This window comes from Silene latifolia, chromosome X (assembly GCF_048544455.1).
Source record: "Silene latifolia isolate original U9 population chromosome X, ASM4854445v1, whole genome shotgun sequence".
Taxonomy (NCBI): Eukaryota; Viridiplantae; Streptophyta; class Magnoliopsida; order Caryophyllales; family Caryophyllaceae; genus Silene; species Silene latifolia.
In genome coordinates, this window is record NC_133537.1 from 133,135,151 (window position 1) to 133,154,226 (window position 19,076).

General features: G+C 41.6%; 1 non-coding gene across 1 annotated transcript; it reads right to left on the reverse strand.

Moving 5' to 3' along the window:
* Positions 1–16,320: 16,320 nt before the first annotated feature.
* Positions 16,321–16,427, reverse strand: LOC141624060 (small nucleolar RNA R71). The gene has a single exon (XR_012533872.1). It is a non-coding gene; the product is annotated as a small nucleolar RNA R71 (small nucleolar RNA).
* Positions 16,428–19,076: the final 2,649 nt, after the last annotated feature.

Consider the following 19,076-nt stretch of genomic DNA (forward strand, 5'->3'; position numbering starts at 1 on the left):
TTTTTTGTATTTATTTTCAGGTTTTTTGTGAAGAAGTTAGAAGATTGTATAATATTTGGCAGTGTGAAGGGCTTCTAAAGAATGGCAGGGTATACCATTTGGTAGGGCTGAGCAAAAAAGTCCGAACCGTATTTTTAAACCGAAACCGAACCGAAAACCGAATTGTGGAGTCCGAATATTCGGTTTTTTTCCGGTGCGGTAACCGAAACGGATTTTTTACTATAAAAACGGAGCGGATTCGGTTGTAGAAAATTCAAAATCGGGGACCGATTTTTAAACCGGTTTCTTTATTTTTATTTTTTTTGAAACCAACTGGTTTCTTTTTTAGAAACTAAAAGTCAAAAATAATGTAAATTCAAAACCGGAGACCGGTTTTTAAACCGGTAACCTAATTTTTCTATGTGTTTCTATGCATTTGATTGTGGATCTTTCTTGAAACCGGTTATAAAAACCGGAGCGGGTAAACCGGTTTACGGATTCGGTTTTTAAATTCCGAAAAAACCGGTTAACCGGATTAATCCGGAGCGGATTCGGTTTAGAAAAAAACCATTTTTTAAAACCGGTTACCGAACCGGTTTGCAAAACCGGAGCGGATAACCGGTTTTGCTCAGCCCTACCATTTGGTAGTGTATAATATGGATCCCACTTTCTTTTGTACTCTGTATATCAATTGCGTTGAATTCGGAAAGAATAATTTGATTTGAGTTTATAATTTATTGAGATATTTTATTATGTGACAAATTTGTTAGTCAATCAATCATCAATTATTATAATTTTAGCATAGGCCCATCACTATTGCCAATCATTTTGGCGGGAAATATTGAGTAGTTCTTATTCTTTTAGTTTAGTTGGGATTGATTTTTACATCGAAGTTACTTTTTTACATACAGATTTTACTCTTTTCTAACACGCCTAAAACGTCGCAATTAAAAGCGGTCAAATTAACAATTTATAGCCTCACTAATTACATACTAATTAAACAAGAGTAGAGTGGAAAGTAAGGATCGAATCCAAAGGAAGGGGGGTTTTGTATTCGGTTTTCAATTATGTAATTAGAACAATTGTAATTAATTAACAAAACAAGTATGTAAAAAGGGGGAGTTTTTGGTTTGGTTCAGTAACACCCTCATACAACAAGTGTCTTACTAAGACCACCTTAGCATATCAAGATGTTACCATCTCGGTTGCCCGAGGCGAAGTATATCAAAAATACCATCAAAGAACGTTTATTAAACGATAACGAAATGTATAACAAAGTACAACTGAAAGTTTAGCCAAAACTTTTTACCACAAAACAACCAAAGAGACTAAAGTATAAAAGTCAGTGGAAGCTAGCTAAGCAAACGGTGATGACTTGACCCCTATCCAAACCCGCAAGCTATCCACAGCTATATCTGCTCAATCAATTGCTCATCATCCTCAAATGGATCACCACAGTTTTGAAAATAATAAACGGGGTCAGTCAACTGTATAATCAAGATAAGAATTCACCACACAATCAATACAACCAAACCAATTGTAGTATCATTCTCCAACTCCATTAGTAATGAATAACCGGCTACACACCAAAGTGTGTAGCCCTGCCAGGTTACCTATCGCAACAGGTAACCCTCGCCGCCAGTGGGAGACCGCAGCCATGCTCACCTAAGCCCCGCTTGTGGACGCGGGCCCACGGGGGTCGCTCGGTGAAAACGAGCAAGTTTTGCATTTGTGGAGTCTCCACCAATTTATTGTGGAAAATTGGAAACCGTTCGAGTACCTCATGCCATGTCAAGACACAAAGTAGTGACATGAACACCAAGAACTCGTTACCCTTAGCATTCTATGTCTAGAATGACTCTCGTGGATGCCAATGAACACAGATGTTCACATAGATCTGGAGTAAGGGGTGAGGGTACGTATTAGGAAGTTCTTTTGATCGAACACCTAATCCCGCACGCCTCGATAGCGGCCTCTACTAATGATTAGGGAAAATCGTCTATCCTCGATATGTTGAAGGTTATATGCATGCTATGCAACATCCATTAGATTAATCCTAGCATGTGAATTTAGACTAAGTCAGTGAACATATAATTTAGCACTCATTATGTCGAATTAGGGTTTAGATTAATTACATGTGAAAACAAGCAAACAATAATAAAGAATACAATAAATGAAATACGATAATTAAAATTACAATAATTACAATGATTAATGATTTACGTCGAAAGTACATTTAAAACGGATAATTTGAGAAAAAGAAAGGGAAAATAAATAAATTAACGAACAGATTATTAGGTGATAATACGAGTAATAGTTAATTAATACGTAAGCTAATAACTAAGTCAAAGCAACAACGGAAGTTCAGGGGCAGAATTCAACCCGGAACACAGGCGCAACAGAGCTGCGTCCTTTGGAAGAGGCGTAGTGCTCACTGCGTCTGTTCCTGAGGTGAATTCTGGCTGTGAAGCCGGAGTTGCATATTGTTAATATTCATTGGTAATTTAATGATTGATTATCGATATTTGACTCGGATGAAAGTGATTTAACATATTATTTACATGCAAATTGGTCATAAAAACGATAAAACATGAGATGAAACTAATTAGAACAAATGAATTACAAGATTAATTACAAGGTTAATTATAAATTAAACATACTAGTTAGGTTATTAATGCTAAACTATTGATGATGATGACGATGATTAACAGATGAAAATATACAAAAGATGAATTTCAGAGACTTGATATGGATGAATCGATTGTCTAAAACCCGGATTTGATTTAATGATGAAAACCCGCAAATATGAATTACTTGGGATTTAAGTCGGGAATTAAAAGATGATAAATTAATGATGATTCATATGTCAAAATTATCATGCTAATAAAATAAGGACAAGCAAGGACGAAACAAGATAAACAGACCAATTAAACAAAAGACGAAGGAAGAAGAAGGAAAGCAGGAACTGCGGCAGCCTCAGGAATAGGCGCAGCAGGTGCTGCGTCCCTTCGAAGAGGCGCAGCAGTTGCTGCGTTCCTTCTCGACATCTGTCTCCCGTTAATCCGTTAAAAAAGGTTTTGAATAAAGGTTTTGTAAATCGGTTTTGAATATATTTTCGACGTAAACCTTACAATAATGATTACAAAAATAAAAACAATAATAAAAGATGGGATTTACACCCTCAGACTTACATGTTTGACGAAACGAGATTAACTAAGTTAACGTTTAGTGATTGCTCGACTCGGATGTACGAAGAAAGTGCCCTCTAAGAGGAAAATGAACAAAATTGATTAAGTTGATTGATGTGGAGTTGGTCAAATTGGTCGGTCATGCAAAACGAGGCTGGTACTAAGAAGGATCCGAGCTTACGTGGTCGAAAGTTCAAGCACGTAGACGCCAAAAAGCAAGAGCGTGGTCTTAGAATGCAAAGGGAGAAGAGAAGGGCGGACACTCGCGTGAGAAATATGCGGAACGAAGGTCCCTATTTATACTAATCACACGAAGGAATTAGGGTTTTGGAGAAACTTTGGTAGTAAATCTCGAAAAGATCTTAAAATACGTAGAAAGGAGCTGGGGAAGAGGCGCATCAACCACTGCGTCTCTTCGAAGAGGCGCAGCACCTGCTGCGTCCTTTCCCCAAGGGTTTCCTCCTGCGGAAGAAAGATTTTCCGCGTTTCTATTATGGAATTGCGGTTTGATCTTAATTTCCTTATTTTTTAAAATATAATTCCGGAAAATACTTTACCAAAAGATTAAAAGATTGAAATATGGAATAGAAATATCCAGAACATTCCAGAATATTCTGACTCGGCATTTTAAACGGTTATTAGAAAATGAAGACGGTTTTTGACCCGGACTCCAAATGTACTCTAATTACTGTCAAAACGACTGTAATGGCGCGTAGATGACAACCATGGGGTAGACACGAGTATTTGAGCTATCACTTGACGATAAACTTACGAACTGTCATAAATCGTTCCGCGTACCAAACATGCGGCCCAATCATCACCGGGTGGTTTGCGGGAGGTGCAGAAATGAGGTATCTACAGAGCCCCCACTTTGACTGAGGCTTGGACAAGGCGAAAGTCAAAGTATAGCCATCAGGTCAATCGAAGATTACAACCTGACGACTATGGCGACGCGAGGCGGCTCAAGGGGTCTGAGCCAAGGACCTGTCGTCGGGAACATTTTAGAGTCTGTCGACTATCGGGGAGGGTTGTTTAAAGTCCATTAGACTACGTAAGGAGGCTCGCCAGCCATAAGAAGAGACCATACCTGAGATTCCTTGAGACTCCTTACTCTGTCGGACTCCAAGGGGAAATGAAACGTAAGATTGAAGGATTGAAGGGGGCAGCAGGACGTTGGTAGGAACTACTGGGAGAAATATGCTTGGGTCGGTCTTCAAACAAACTCGAGATTGATGTTGAACTTCACGTGTTGAGAGGGACAATTGGCTGTCTTGAACTCTCGCTGGGGAAACATAATTGAGGTGTGTCAAAACACCTGTCAGAGGATACTCGCTCGTTGTGGCAAGCGAGGTCTTGATAAAGGTACTGCGATAGTTCGCAATTGGCTCAAAAATACGGGTCCGGACGAAGAATAAATATCAAACTGACCAAATATACGATATATGGTATTGAGGAAGAGGCGCACCAAAGATGGGCTTACAAATAACAAACTTATAACGAATTTTCGAAAATTGATTTGGAGGGAAGCTGAGGAAGAGGCGCAGCAAGAGCTGCGACTCTTGGAAGAGGCGCAGAGGCGCAGCACCTGTTGCATCCTTTCCTGGATGTGTCCCTGTCTGAGTAAAAAACTCGATAAAAATCGTGTTTTGTTTCATAATTTCGAAACATAATTTCGTCTAAACTCTCTCAAATTCCAACCATTTATCGCCAAAATTTGATCAAAAGCTTGCATTTGCCATGACTAATAGAGGTATGTGTTCTATTCTTGCATTAATCATCCGTATTTGCTTGATTTGAGTCGAAAAAATTAGGGTTTTCAACCCAAATAACTCGAAAATTTGGGGCTTTTCCCCCAAATGAATTTTCTTTGCGAAATTGACTTTAGAAATGGATAATTGGTAGTATAAGGATCATAACCATGTGTTCATTTCGAATTTTCATCGAGCATTGAGCATTTGAGCGAAATTGTGACGGTCTCACAGCTGAGTCGTAAATTGCTTCGAAAATAACCTTAGGATTGCCCATTTGTGACGAAACTTGATACTTGGAATCCTTGTGTGATGGGTGAACTTCCTACCATCTTGAAATTTTGATTTGTGACGGCTTTTTCAGGACACTTTTCTAGGGCATAATCGCCGTAGTAACGAAATTCTGTCGAAATTCCGACTCGAACCCATGACTAGGCTTGAACTTAGGCTTGACTTGACCCATATTACCACATGAGCAGTCGGGTTTCGGGGCAAAAGGCCAAGGATGGCGAGAAAAGAGCGATTTCGGAGCTTTAAAAGCTTGAAAATCCCCTAATTAAGGCTCGTCGTCACTTGACGCGGCCTAATTCACTTTAATTTCGCAGGTGATGAGGCTTCTACGTCCAGGAGGACTCCCATGGACGTGGACACTGGTTTCGGCCCTTCTTTTACACTCGAGGAGGCGTTAGAGGAGGCTTTTGTTGCAGCGGCGGCCGCAGAGGAGGTCGCCGAGGAGGAATTTGTTGAGGAGGAGGCCCCGAGGCGGGCCAATGTCGGACGAGGCGGTCATCATCTGAGGGGAGCACCCGAGTGGGCTGAGAGATGGGATAGCCGACATCTCATCTGGGCAGCGGAGAGTCACTTGTCCTATAGGACGGTGAAGAGCTTGGTAAATCGAATTCACCATTCTTTCATTTACCTTCTTTTATCCTTCTTTTGCTATTCCTTTTCTCTTTCATTCGAGCTAAAGATAACTCTTACTTTGAATCAAAATAGGAGGTCGGGAACATCAGGTCCTTTTCGGGCTATACTACGATGATGGAGGCTTACGGGAGGCTGTCAGCGGAGGAACAGACCATCATCGAGTTGGGAGCTTTTGGAGCCTTGGTACGAGCGTGGAGGGACATCAAGGGAAGGAATATATGGGCTAACCTTTGCCTGATTCGAGCTTTCCTTGATCGGTTCTGGGACACGACCTCGTCCTTTCACATGCCTTTTGGCGAGGTTGGGGTCACGTTGGAGGATTACGGCATGATTTCTGGTTTGCCGTGTGGGACTGAGGCTGTGGTGTGGCCGGAGACAGCCATGAGAGTGGACTCGGCTGAGGCTAGGAGTTTGATCGATTGGAACCTGTCAGCGAAAGCTGCTGCGGTTCCCGGGTTGGTGTCGAGTTCCTACGTCAGGGATTACTTTGCTGGCAAGGTCCCGATGGTGGTGACGATCGATGGGAGGGAGACGGCTCCTCCTCCTTGTACTGCGGAGCAGAGAGCTCGTCTGTGGCTCTGGTGGTTCTTGTCTTCACTCTACCTTGGAGACAAGTAGGAGAGGCTGTCGACGAAGCTTCTTCCATTCCTTTCTGACTTGAGTGGCCTAGGTCGTTGGGACTGGGTCACTCCCGGCTTTGCGGTCCTCACCCGCTACATAAAGGCCATGGTTCGTCCTGGGTTGGTGGAGAAGGGGACTTCTCCTGCCACTGTTGGTCCTGGACTGCTGCTGGAGGTATGAACCTTCATTTCGTATCATGAAAGATAATTTCCTTTCCTTATCGAACCACGAAAGATCGTTATTGATTACCTTGTTTTGCAGGCGTCGGTGTACTCCTACTTTCCGAGCTTCGCGCCCAAGAGGACGGAGCCAGGGGAGAGAGCATATCCCGTTGTGAGGGATTGGGTGATGTGTCGCAAGAAGAGTCAGCGTTCTTCTCACGACGTCTGTCGACGGGACGTGAACGCCCTGCAGCTGAGTGGCGTGAGTATCACTTTCCTTTATTTGCTTTCTCATCGCTTTCTTTTAGAACTGATCATAAGAATGACCTCTTGTTTGCTTATCTTAGTGGGCGCCCAGGCCTTGGGCGGACTACACTGACGCTCCTCCTTTTGTGGCTGAGGTCCTTCGACCTAGAAGCTCGAGCCGGTTGCTGCTGAGGACGTCGATGGGTCCCGTGTGGTACTTGGGCGAGCGTTTGACTCGCCAGTGCTCTCGAGATGTCTTCACGATCCCCATCGATCCTCCTCTTAGGGAGCCTTCCGATGCTGAGAGGGAGGCTGCCTTGGCAGACGTCGGCGGTGACGCTCTACTTCTTCCTGACGAGGACTACTCCGCGTTCCTCTACCGGAGGTTGGCGTACTGGCCGGTTGTGGTGAGTGCTTTACTTTTCTTTCGATTGGCTTGAAAACAAGATGAACGATCATCGATTAATGGAAACCTTTTTTGCAGGAGGTTGAGGCGGCGGGTGTCGAGCCCCCAGCGTACCCCGAGACCCTCGAGTACACTGACGCGGTGGGGATGACAACGGTCTCCGAGCTTCGCGACTTCGGCGAGGCGGTGACAGATGCTGGCCTGGACGAGTGGCAGCATCTGATTCGGAGGGTAAGTTCCCCAACTTAATTAGTTTTTGTATAAGAATACATTTGTTTAATTCTTGTCCAATAATTGAGAATCCTTGTTTATTGAAATGCAGGTAGCGCCACCTCAGTTTGTGGCTTTGTAGAGGGTAGCCAACCGGTTACGAGCTACTGCCGCCAAGGCACTTTCTGGCGGTCGAGGACGTCAGGTATAAACCTTCCGTTTACTTCGTTTTTGAATTTTCTAACTTTCTTTATGTTTGAAATGATTGACATGAGCCAATTCTTGTCATTTGCAGAGGGAGCGCGACTTGGAGTGAGAGCCAGCGCAGTCCCGGGAGGAGATAGCTCGCCTGCTGAGGGAGTTGGAGGTCCGCGACGCCGAGATCGCTGCTCTCGAGGCGAGAGTTACTGAGCTAGGCGGCAACCAGCAGTAGTTTGTTTGTTTTGTTGTTTTTGTTGTTGGCTGTACCGCACACACTTTTGTACATCTTAGGACTTTCATTTTGGACTTTTGAACTTTGTTTCGGGTACGAGCCCCCAGTTTGGTGTACATATTTCCTTTTGGTTGTATATATTACGGCCTGAGTGCCTTTGCTGCTGGGTTGCCTTGTTTGTACCTGCAGGTTAGCTTTGAACAGATTTGGTAGATGACGGTTTATACCGTCATGCTGCCGAAATTTACATAGAAATCGTTCATAAAAATCATATTTGTACACATGCCCTAGATTAGCGCAAGACAAAGATTCGAAAAAAATGCAAAGAATTTGCTGAAAATGACCGGACAGTAGGGAGGGTTACCCCAAAAAAAAATGAAAATAGAAACGTATAAGTTTGAAATGTAATATGAAACGGGAGTGAAATGATTCCCCCAAAAGAAAAAATAAAAAGAAATGGGTAAGTTTGAAAATAAATAGTTAAATTGGTGAAATGATTCCCCAAAAAAGAAAAAATAAAAAGAAATGGGTAAGTGTGCTTGAATGACGAAAATGCCGATTTTGCCTCGAAAAGCGTGCCCGTAAGATTAGGAAACCCGAAATATGGTAATTCGATGGAATTACCAAAAATAATAACCCATATGAATAGGAAATTACGCTTAAGGAATTAGGAAAGATCCAACGCGGAAAATCACAAAAAAAAAAAAAAACTCTGAGGAAGAGGCGCAGCACGAGCTGCGTCCCTTGAAAGAGGCGCATCACGTGTTGCGCCCTTTCCCCAGTGTGTCCGTCCTGACAGATTTTAGGAAACAGCTTTTAGTATAAATATAGACGTCGATGGAGGTTTTATTCACATAATTCTTCCGTCTTTCTTCCGTCTATTACATAAAACTCTCTAATTAATCATATAACATGAATACTTTAGAAATCCGTCTCAAAGAATGGACAAACGAATTCTCAAATGTGGAGAAACATGATATGGGTGCCTACAACTTTGGGTCGATTTTGAGCTTGAAACTAGTTAAGGTGGTCAAACCGTTCTTGGATGCTTGTCTTGAGTATTGGGACCCGAATTTCCACGTGTTTGCCTTCCCTGGAGGCGATATCTGTCCTTTTCCCAAAGAAATTGCTGCAATTGGTGGATGGGACCCGGAACATATGCCTGCTATACCCTCTACTTCTGAAGGATATAAAAACAAGTTTAGGGATTTGCTTGGATTGACAAGAGTTGAGGTTGACCGTCTTGTGACTTCAAAGGGAGTCCGAATGCTTGATTTTATTGATCGGTTCATAAATAGGGCAGACCCTTCGATCTCCTATGTTGCGAGACGTAGGGCATTTGGGTTTTGCCTATTGCATGGTTATGTCCTCCAAGGGCATGTTGATGAGGATATAAGAGGTGATCCTTGCTATTTAAGCTTAGTTGAGCAAATGGAGCTGCGTAGGAGCCCAGCTTGCCTATGTTTAGGAGAGATCCTATTGGGGTTGGATAACAGGAAAGCCAACCGTGACCTTCCTTACTTAGGAAGTCCCATCATTTTGCAGGTAGAAGAATACAACTTTTTCTTCTTTTTTTGTTTTTTTTTGTTTTTTTTTTGGATACTAATGCCTGCTTTGGTAGGTTTGGCTTATGGAGCGTTTGCAGTTGATCGAGCCCCCAGTTAATGTTCCTGCTTATCATGCTCGCTCGATTGCAATGAGGACCAGGCTTTACATGGTGGACTTTACTCGGGTTTCCAACTATTGGGAGAACAAGTTGAAGAACGAGGATGGTCCCCTGATTAGATGGATTGTACCATGGTGGCATCTCAAGTCTGTTATCGGAGTATCGTCTTTGGATCCTACTCGATCAGTGCGCATTCCTGGCTTGGAGTTTATGATATGCATCATCCCCGAGAGACTGATGAGGCAGGTTGGTTTGAAACAGATGATTCCGAAGCTTGATACTGTTCCTCAGACTGCCATGGCACTTACGATTGAGAGTCGAAGAGAGTGGGCCATCAAATGGGCTTAGAGAAATATGTGGTTCCTAAACTCTTCTGTTAGCGCATTATGGGTATAAGATTCCTACTTGCAATGGAGGAAGGCTACTACTCCTGAGGAGCGCGAGAGGCTAAGGAAGCACGAGCCTGTTGATTATAAAGTTCGTGATGTAGAGAAAGAGAAAGAGAAGCATTTGACCGAGGGAGAGGAAGAGGCCGGATTCCGAGTTGTTCATCCGTCGAAGAAATCGAAGACCTCTCCTGTCGTTGAAAAGGTGGTTGATAAGAATGGTAAGGCTAGACCACGAGAGAGACCATTAGTGATTAGGTCTGAGATAGCGCAGGAGCGCCCGACTCGTGGCCGAGATAAGAAATATGACAAGAATGACAAAGGCAAAGGGAAAATGGAAGAATAGCCTAAGTCTTAGTATTATTTATTATTATTATTATTATTATTATTATTATTATTATTATTATTATTATTATTATTATTATTATTATTATTATTATTATTATTATTATTATTATTATTATTATTATTATTATTATTATTATTATTATTATTATTATTATTATTATTATTATTATTATTATTATTATTATTATTATTATTATTATTATTTGTAATAAAATGGTGGGGTTTTTAGAATCTTAGCCTATTTATCTTAGCATTATTTTTTATTATGTGGCATATTATTATTATTATGGAAAGAAATGAATAACAGATTGATTGGTTATGAAACCGTTGTGATTTTCTTTTATTATTCTTGTTGAATTCCAAATGCATATGCAAATGTCTTCTATTTATATTTAAAATAATGGGTTGTATCCTGTGAAGGACTGCCTACATATTCATTTTAAAATGAAATCAAACCCTTGTGCGTAGTTCAAGTAAATGTAAAAGAATAATTGTTCTAAGCAAGAGCTTGTAACGAACTAGAAAATAAGCATGAGCTTTACTTACTCCTAAAGCACAATTCGGTTTATTTGATGATACGAGGATGACCAATTGTCAAAATGCAAGAGCAAAGTGACATAGGCTTTATTTCAGCTGGCCAGGGGTCGTGTTTATTTCGTGCCACATGAGCGACACGTGAGGTTACGCGAGGTGCGTTTTTGTTCCTATTCTAGGCATAATATCGTTTTAGTTTGTCGAGGTTAGTTGGGTTGGCAAATTCATTCCCATCTAGGTCTGTGATTCTAACCGCACCCCCCGGGAGTATGGACTTGACTAGAAATGGTCCGGCCCAGTTGGGTTTGAACTTTCCTCGTGGATCGACAGGTAAAAGAGCTCTAACTGATTTGAGAACTAAGTCTCCCTCTTTGATGTTTCTTGGCTTAACCCTTTTGTTAAAGGCTCGTTTGATACGTGCCTGATATGTTTGCACATTGTGTAATGCGCGCAATCTTCGTTCATCCAGGAGGATGAGTTCTTCATATCTATCCTTCTTCCAATCGGCTTCTGGGATTTGACTTTCGAGTAGAATACGCAAGGATGGTATTTCTAGCTCAACTGGTTGCATGGCTTCCATGCCGTAAGCCAAATAGAAAGGAGTGGCCCCAGTGGGCGTCCTAACAGATGTGCGATATCCCCATAAGGCAAATGGTATCTTACTTGGCCAATCTCTATAATTGTCAATCATTTTCTTGAGGATTATGACAACATTTTTGTTTGCTGCCTCTACTGCGCCATTAGTTTGTGGTCTATATGGCGAGGAATGGTGGTGTTGGATCTTGTACTTGGCTAGCAATTGCTCAGTCTCAGCCTGGAAATGTGACCCATTGTCACTGATGATCTCATGTGGACAACCGTATCGACAAATGATGTTGGTTTGTATGAACTTTGCCACGTTTTTGGCTGTGAGACTAGTGTAAGAGGCCGCTTCTACCCATTTGGTAAAATAATCGATTGCCACTAGAATGAAACAATGACCTCCTGTTCTGGCTGGGGTGATCTTCCCGATGATGTTGATTCCCCAAGCAGAAAATGGCCAAGGAGACGTCATGGTGTACAGTAACGAAGGAGGGACATGTTGCACATTCCCGAAGATTTGGCAGTTGTGGCAATGTCTGACATATTTGATGCAATCAAATTTCATCGTGGTCCAGTAATACCCCAAAAGCGTGATTTTCTTTGCCATCATTGGTCCACTCATGTGAGGGCCACATTCTCCATCATGGACTTCTTCCATCACTTTCCGTGCCTGTGAATGATCAAGGCAGCGGAAGACTACACCAAGAGGTGTTCTTTTATACAATTCTCCTTGTATGAGGACGTATTGGGAGGCTAGTAAGCGTATAGGACGTTGTCCCCTCTTATCCATATCTGGTGGATAGGTGCCGTTGAGTTTGAAGTTCAGAATTGCTTGAAACCAAGGTTCCTCTGGGTTTTCTTCCTCATCTGTAATTTGGTGCACATAAGCTGGCTCTGATCGTCGTTCGATGCATAAAGGCATTTCTACCATATTATCCGGCATATTAACCAAGGATACGAGTTTTGCAAGAGCATCTACAAATTGATTCTCTTCTCGAGGTAGGTGTAGGTAAGTTACTTGATCGAGGAATCAGGCCACTTGGTCTATTCTGGCTTGATAGGGTGCTAGGCTTTCACTTCGAATTTTCCAAGATCCCGTAACTTGGTTGATGATCAATGATGAATCTCCATGTACCCGAAGATTCTTGATGCCTAAACCTACTGCTGCTTGTAGCCCAATGAGGCAAGCTTCGTATTCTGCAGCGTTATTTGTCACCTCGAAGTCGAGTTTGACATAGAGTGGTGTATGCTCACCTTCAAGAGAAATGAGCAACACTCCTATTCCAAATCCTCTTAAGTTCGACGCTCCATCAAAATAAAGGTCCCAGGAGTCTACATCGGTTTGGAGTATATCCTCATCCGGAAACGACCAGGTGTCTATTATTTGTGCATCATTGATGGGATTTTCTGCGAAGAACTCGACGACAGCGCGTCCTTTTATAACTTTCAGAGGTACATATTTGAGATCGACTTCTATGGCCATCTTGATCCGATTATATCCTGCATACCCATCCATGAAGGACAACAACGCGTGATCTGCTGTATTATCTACCAATATGTCGATATGTGGTAGAGGAAATCATCTTTGGGACTCGCTTTGTTTAAGTCTCTGAAATTAACACAAACACGGATTCTCCCATCTTTTTTGGGTACGGGTACTATGTTAGCTACCCAGTCTGAGTACTCGGAAATTTTGATGAACCCGACTTTGAATTGCTTATCAACTTCTTCTTTGATCTTAAGAGCCCATTCTGTCCTCATTCGACGAAGCTTCTGTTTTATAGGTTTGAAACCTGGTTTAATTGGAATTCTGTGTTCTGCGATATCCCTGTCAATCCCTGGCATGTCTTTGTAGGACCAAGCAAAAATGTCCTTGAACTCGTGTAGGAGGTTTATAAAACTGGCCCTTTCAGTGGGGCTCAAGGTTGTCCCTATCCTAAGTTCTTGGGGTTCTAGTTCGGTTCCTACATTGATGGGTTCAGTGTTTTCTATAACTTGTCCCCCTTCCCCCTCTTATAGTATTTCTTTAGCTATGTAGGGAGGTATTTTGATTGAATCTCGGTCTGGGTCATCCTCATTATCATCGTAAACAGAATTGCATTCAGAATAACACAAAGAGTAAGCAGAATCTGGTTTATTCATATTAAAATTTGAAAAGAGTTGAAACAAAGAAGCCATCTGTTCGGTAGTCAATGGCGGTAAAGGGACAACTGTTGGGACATTTCCCGAACTACTGTTACTACTTAATGCTAAGCTAGGAGAAACAAGGGGAGTGAGAGTGACGATAGGAGGATACTCTCTAGGGACTTCTCTAGACTCCGACTCTGATTCCGACTCTGACTCTGACTCGAATTCATCGTCTTCTGGTTCTCCTTTGAACATCTCTCCTTCTCCAGTGGTGATCTTGAAGAGTCTTCCTTGGTTGTTCATCCACTTGATCGATGATGTGACCATAATTAGAGCATATTTAGTCCCCGAATTGGCCTTGTTCCCATGCTTTTTAGTGCATATTTGGGTCATTTATTGTCTTTAGTTATTTGTTTTGCATATTCTTTGAGGTTTTGTGTCCTTGGTAGGAAAGGAGTGCAAACCTTGCATTTTCATGCCAAAACGAGACTAAATTGATTGAATTCAATGACCAAGCATCAAGGAGAGACAAGATTAGAAGGCCTTTGTACATACTATAGTAGATGGGCAATGATGAGAAAAGATCCTTGCATCCCCGAGGAAATCCCCAAGGATTTTATGAAGAAAAGAAGAAGAAATGTGACTGTCCAGAAATCCGTGCGGATTGTCCTGAAGACGCCCGTCCTCCACCTTCACAATCCGTGCGTCTTCACTCCAAGACGCCCGGGCAGCAATCCCAGAAGACGCCCATCTTCTCCCCAAGACGCCCGGGCAGAGACCCACGAATCCGGCCGTCCCGTGCTAAAGACGCACGAATTCCAAGGCAGCACAACTTCGTCTTCTTCAAGCTTCAAGAAAGATGCCCATCTTTCCAAAAATACCGGCGTTTCCTTAAGTAGGGACTTAATCGTCATTTAAGCCCTTAGTTAACCCTAATTCCTACACCTAATCCCCACTATAAATACCCCATTAGTCTAATTAGAAGAGCATGTTCTTCTTAGCAATCTTTAGTATAGTTAATATCAATCAAATCTCTCTTTAATATTATAATCAACAATTAATCAAGTTTTAATACAAGTTTTATTTCCTTAATCTCTCTTTTGTTCATCCTTTATTTTGGGTAATTGAAGATTATTTGGGTTATTATTGGGAGATTGACAACCTCTCAATCAAGCATCAAATACTTCTTTTATTCTTTGCTTTATTATTGGAATCATTAGTAGGTATAATTCTCTTAATCCCTTTTTAATTATTGCTAATTACTTTCATTTATTCATCATGTTTCACTTTGTTGGTATGATTGACAACCTTGCTAGCATGTTCAACATGATAATGAGTGAGTAGTCACTTAGCTAGGGTTAATGGGTAATTAGGGGAAACCAACATGGGGAATGATTCATGCTTAAATTAATATGCTTTCATGGTTTATTTGCTTGCTTGTTATGATCTCAACTCATGCACATGTTATATTTGATGAAATGCTAGCCTATGAATCCTTGCATTTTTTACCCATCACCTATCTTTTCAATGACACTTGTAAGACATAAACCAACTCGAGTCTCATTAGACCATGCATGTTGTTGAGTAGGGAAGACTAAGTCGACTTGTAGGTGTTGTACAATCTAATTGATTCGGCTTCAGGACCCAAACTTTTCTAGGATTGTAAGATATAACCCAACTCAATCCATCACAACAATAATTGCTTGCTTATAATTTGAGAACATGTTTGTATGATCAATTCCCATGAATTCCCTATGACCCCATGATACCCTAGTGCTTTTTATCAATTGTTTACAACCCTTTTTAATTCATCTTACTAGTTTACTTTCATTGCTATTAAGTTTAGTGACCTTCTACATCAACCCAAATTGTGACACCCCTAAGACACCGCTAGTTGCAATAGAAATCTCATCTCAATTCCCGTCCCTTGGGATCCGACCTTTACTTGCCTCTTTACTAATTGTAGAATTGTTTGTGAAGCTATAAATTGTGTTTTGGTCTAGGTGCTCCTAACGACAAGTTACCGAAAAGATTTAGTCCGACCAAAAATGGCGCCGTTGCTGGGGACGGTGTTAACTTGATTTAGATTTTCTTATATTGTTATTAGTTGTGTCTTTCCTTGCCTTGGGGAAGTAAAAATCCTCAAGGTTTGTTCTAATTGTTTTCGAGTTGTTTGATATATTGCATGTCTAGAAGGTCACAAGGTGACTTGTTACCCTTTGATCGTGAAATTGAAAGAACTTTGACAACCAATAGAAGACTTGCTAGGAGAAATTTGAGAGGTATTGGTGAGGTTGTAGATATTCAACCAATTATTGAGTTCATCAACCCTTATGCAAGAGAAGGTGCGGAGAACCCAACACAAAATCCAACACAAAATCAACCCACAATGCCTAAGTTTTCATCACATTCCGTACCCACCGAGGAGAACCTACCCAATGGTACTCCCACACCACAACATCTAACCGGAAATTTCATTGCCAAATCCGCATTTATCCAATTAGTCGAAAGAAGCCAATTTGGGGGGATGCCTAGTGAAGACCCTCACTCTCATATGGAGGCTTTTTGCGATTATTGTGATGCGATTTCTTAAACCGGTGTAACTCAAGACTAAATTCGATGGGTCTTATTTCCTTTTTCTCCAATTGGCACCGCGAAACAATGGTTGAAAAGCCTTGATAAGGCCACTCTCGGAATTGATTCTTGGAAAAAGTTGGCTCTAGCTTTCTACAAAAAGTTCTATCCACCGGAGAAGACTAACATGCTAAGAGCTCAAATTACGGGTTTTAAGCAAAGGGATGAAGAATCTTTGTATGAAGCTTGGGAGCGGTTCAAAGGAATTTGTCGCTCATGTCCTCACCATGGACTTAGCGAGTGGTTCTTGGTACAACAATTTTGGAACGGTCTATATGAAGATTCAAAGAACATTCTCAACATGGGATCAAATGGAATGTTCACCGAAGTTGATGACAATCAAACTTGGAACAAAATTGAGGAAATGGCGGTCCATAACTCACAATATAGTAGACCTCGCAAGGCTACTAGAGGAGGAAAGCATGAAGTGGACTCCGTTACTCAATTGGGTGCTCAACTTAGTGCTCACATTGATACCATCAATTTGAAGTTTGAAAAGGCTATGGCTAGACTTGAAGAAGCCTCAAAATCACCAAAGCATCATGTTAATGCCATGACGGCATTTTCATCAATCCCAAGTGGGATATGTGAGAATTGTGGAACTTTGGGACATGACCCAAGTGAATGTAGGGGAACAAATGAACAAGTGAATGCTTTCCAAGCATACAAGAGTGGTACCCCTTATTCCAACTATTACAATGAAAACACCAAATTCCATCCAAATCTCTCATACAAAAGCCAAAATGTTCAAAACCCTCAAACAACATACACCCCACCTCCCATGAGAAACCAAAATCAAAGACCCTTTTACAACCAAAACCAAGGTTACCAAAATCAATCTCCATACAATCAACAAAATGATCAAGGTTTTGATGTTCAAAAAGCGGTCCTTCAAATGCAAAAGAATCAACAAGAGTTTTTCACTCAAATGCAAAAGGATAGTCAAGCAAAGGAAACCACCATCAACAACATCCTAGCTCACACCAAAATGTTGGAAACCCAATTGACTTAACTAGCATCTTCAAGCTCACAAAGACAAAAGGGGAAATTACCACCTTAAAGTAATCCCCCAAGACATGAAACGGTTAGTTCCATTCACTTGAGAAGTTGTACAAGGTATGAAGCACCGAAGAAGCAAGTTGAGGATGAAGTTGTGGAAGCTAGTGACAAGGAAGAAATTGTGCAAAACTCCAAGGATGGAGAACTATCAAAAGAAGAAGTTTCAAAGAAAAATGAAGACAAGGTCAAGGAGAAGGAGCCCATTGTGATTAGACTTCCTTTTCCAAGTCGTCAAGCCAAGCCCAAATTTGATGACCAACTTGGAAAATTTATGGAAATTGTGAAGAATTTGGAAGTCTCAATTCCTTTCACGGAATTAATCAATCACGTGCCGGCCTATGCGAAATACATGAAAGACAGCCTCACAAAGAAGAAGTCGATCCGGAAGCTTGAGACTATCGCCTTCACTAAGGTGAGTAGTGCAATACTTCAAGGGAGTTCACCTCCAAAACTCAAGGATCCGGGAAGCTTCTCAATACCGTGTACCATTGGCGACACCACGATCAACAAAGCCTTATGTGATCTAGGGGCTAGTGTGAGTGTTATGCCGTACTCGGTGAGTAAAAGGTTGGGGATGTGAGAGCTTAAATGCACCAATATCACACTCCAAATGGCCGATAGATCAACGAAGACACCATTAGGGATATGGGAAGATGTTCCGCATTTAATTGGGAAATTTTTCATCCCGGTGGACTTTGTCATTGTTGATATGGAAGAAGACTCCAACATTCCAATCATTCTAGGAAGACCTTTCTTACATACCGCGGGTGCGGTGATTGACGTGAAACATGGAGAGCTCACTCTAGAAGTGGGAGATGAGAGTATAACTTTCAATCTTGACAAGACCATGAGAGCTCCCCGTTTGCATGAACCATGTTTTATGATTGATCATTATAGCCGGAAGGATGATAGGAAGAAGTCTGAACTCCAATGGAAGAAGAAAATTGAAGATGCTCCATTCAAAGAGCAAGTGAATTATAACAAAGAGAGCTTGAAAAGCTCACCAAAGTCAAGCAATGAAGAAGATGGCCTCATTGGCCAAGACAAGAAAATGGGAGAATTGTCTCTATCAACTCAAGAGATCTTTAGTGATCAAGTAGATGAAGTTTGTGGTCTTTGGGACGATGAGTTTGAAGGGATTTTCAATCCCTATATTGGTAATGCTATCGATCAAGACCGACAACAAGGGCAAAGATCTATTGAAGATCTTTATCATGACAATGAACAAGCTTTTGATTACTTCTTCAAGGTGTTGAGCAACATCAACAACACCTTGGACATGCCCCCATGACATCTCACTAAGGATGAGAGTTTGGTGGAGTCCTCCCTAAACCACCATTTGTAAATATTTCTAACTCCTAACTCGCATTTTAATTCTCATATTGCATTTTTTGTCATTTTTGGATTTTTATGCCTTGATCAAGATAATTATCATGTTTGAGAGAAGTGAGGGAGGGACTAATAATTTCAATTGATGTGTAGTGCTTTAGCTTAGTGTGGGGATAGCAATTGCCTAGGCTATCCATGCCTTAGTAGTGCCCTCACAATGAAGAACACGAGATTTTGAAGAATGAAGAATGACACGGGATATGCAAGTACACGGATGGAACTGAATCCGGGTAAAAGGGGCAGAATTCGAGCGTTTTCAAGAGAATCCGCCCGTCTTCAGGCAACCCAGGCGTATTTGTCACAAAACGCCAGTCTCACTGAGCTGAACTTTTAAAATTTTGGGACTGTTAGCAAATCCGGGCGTCCTGCAAAAGAATCCGCCCGTCCTAAAAAAGACACCCGTCCTGCAAGAAAAGACGCCCGTCTTTAGGTGAG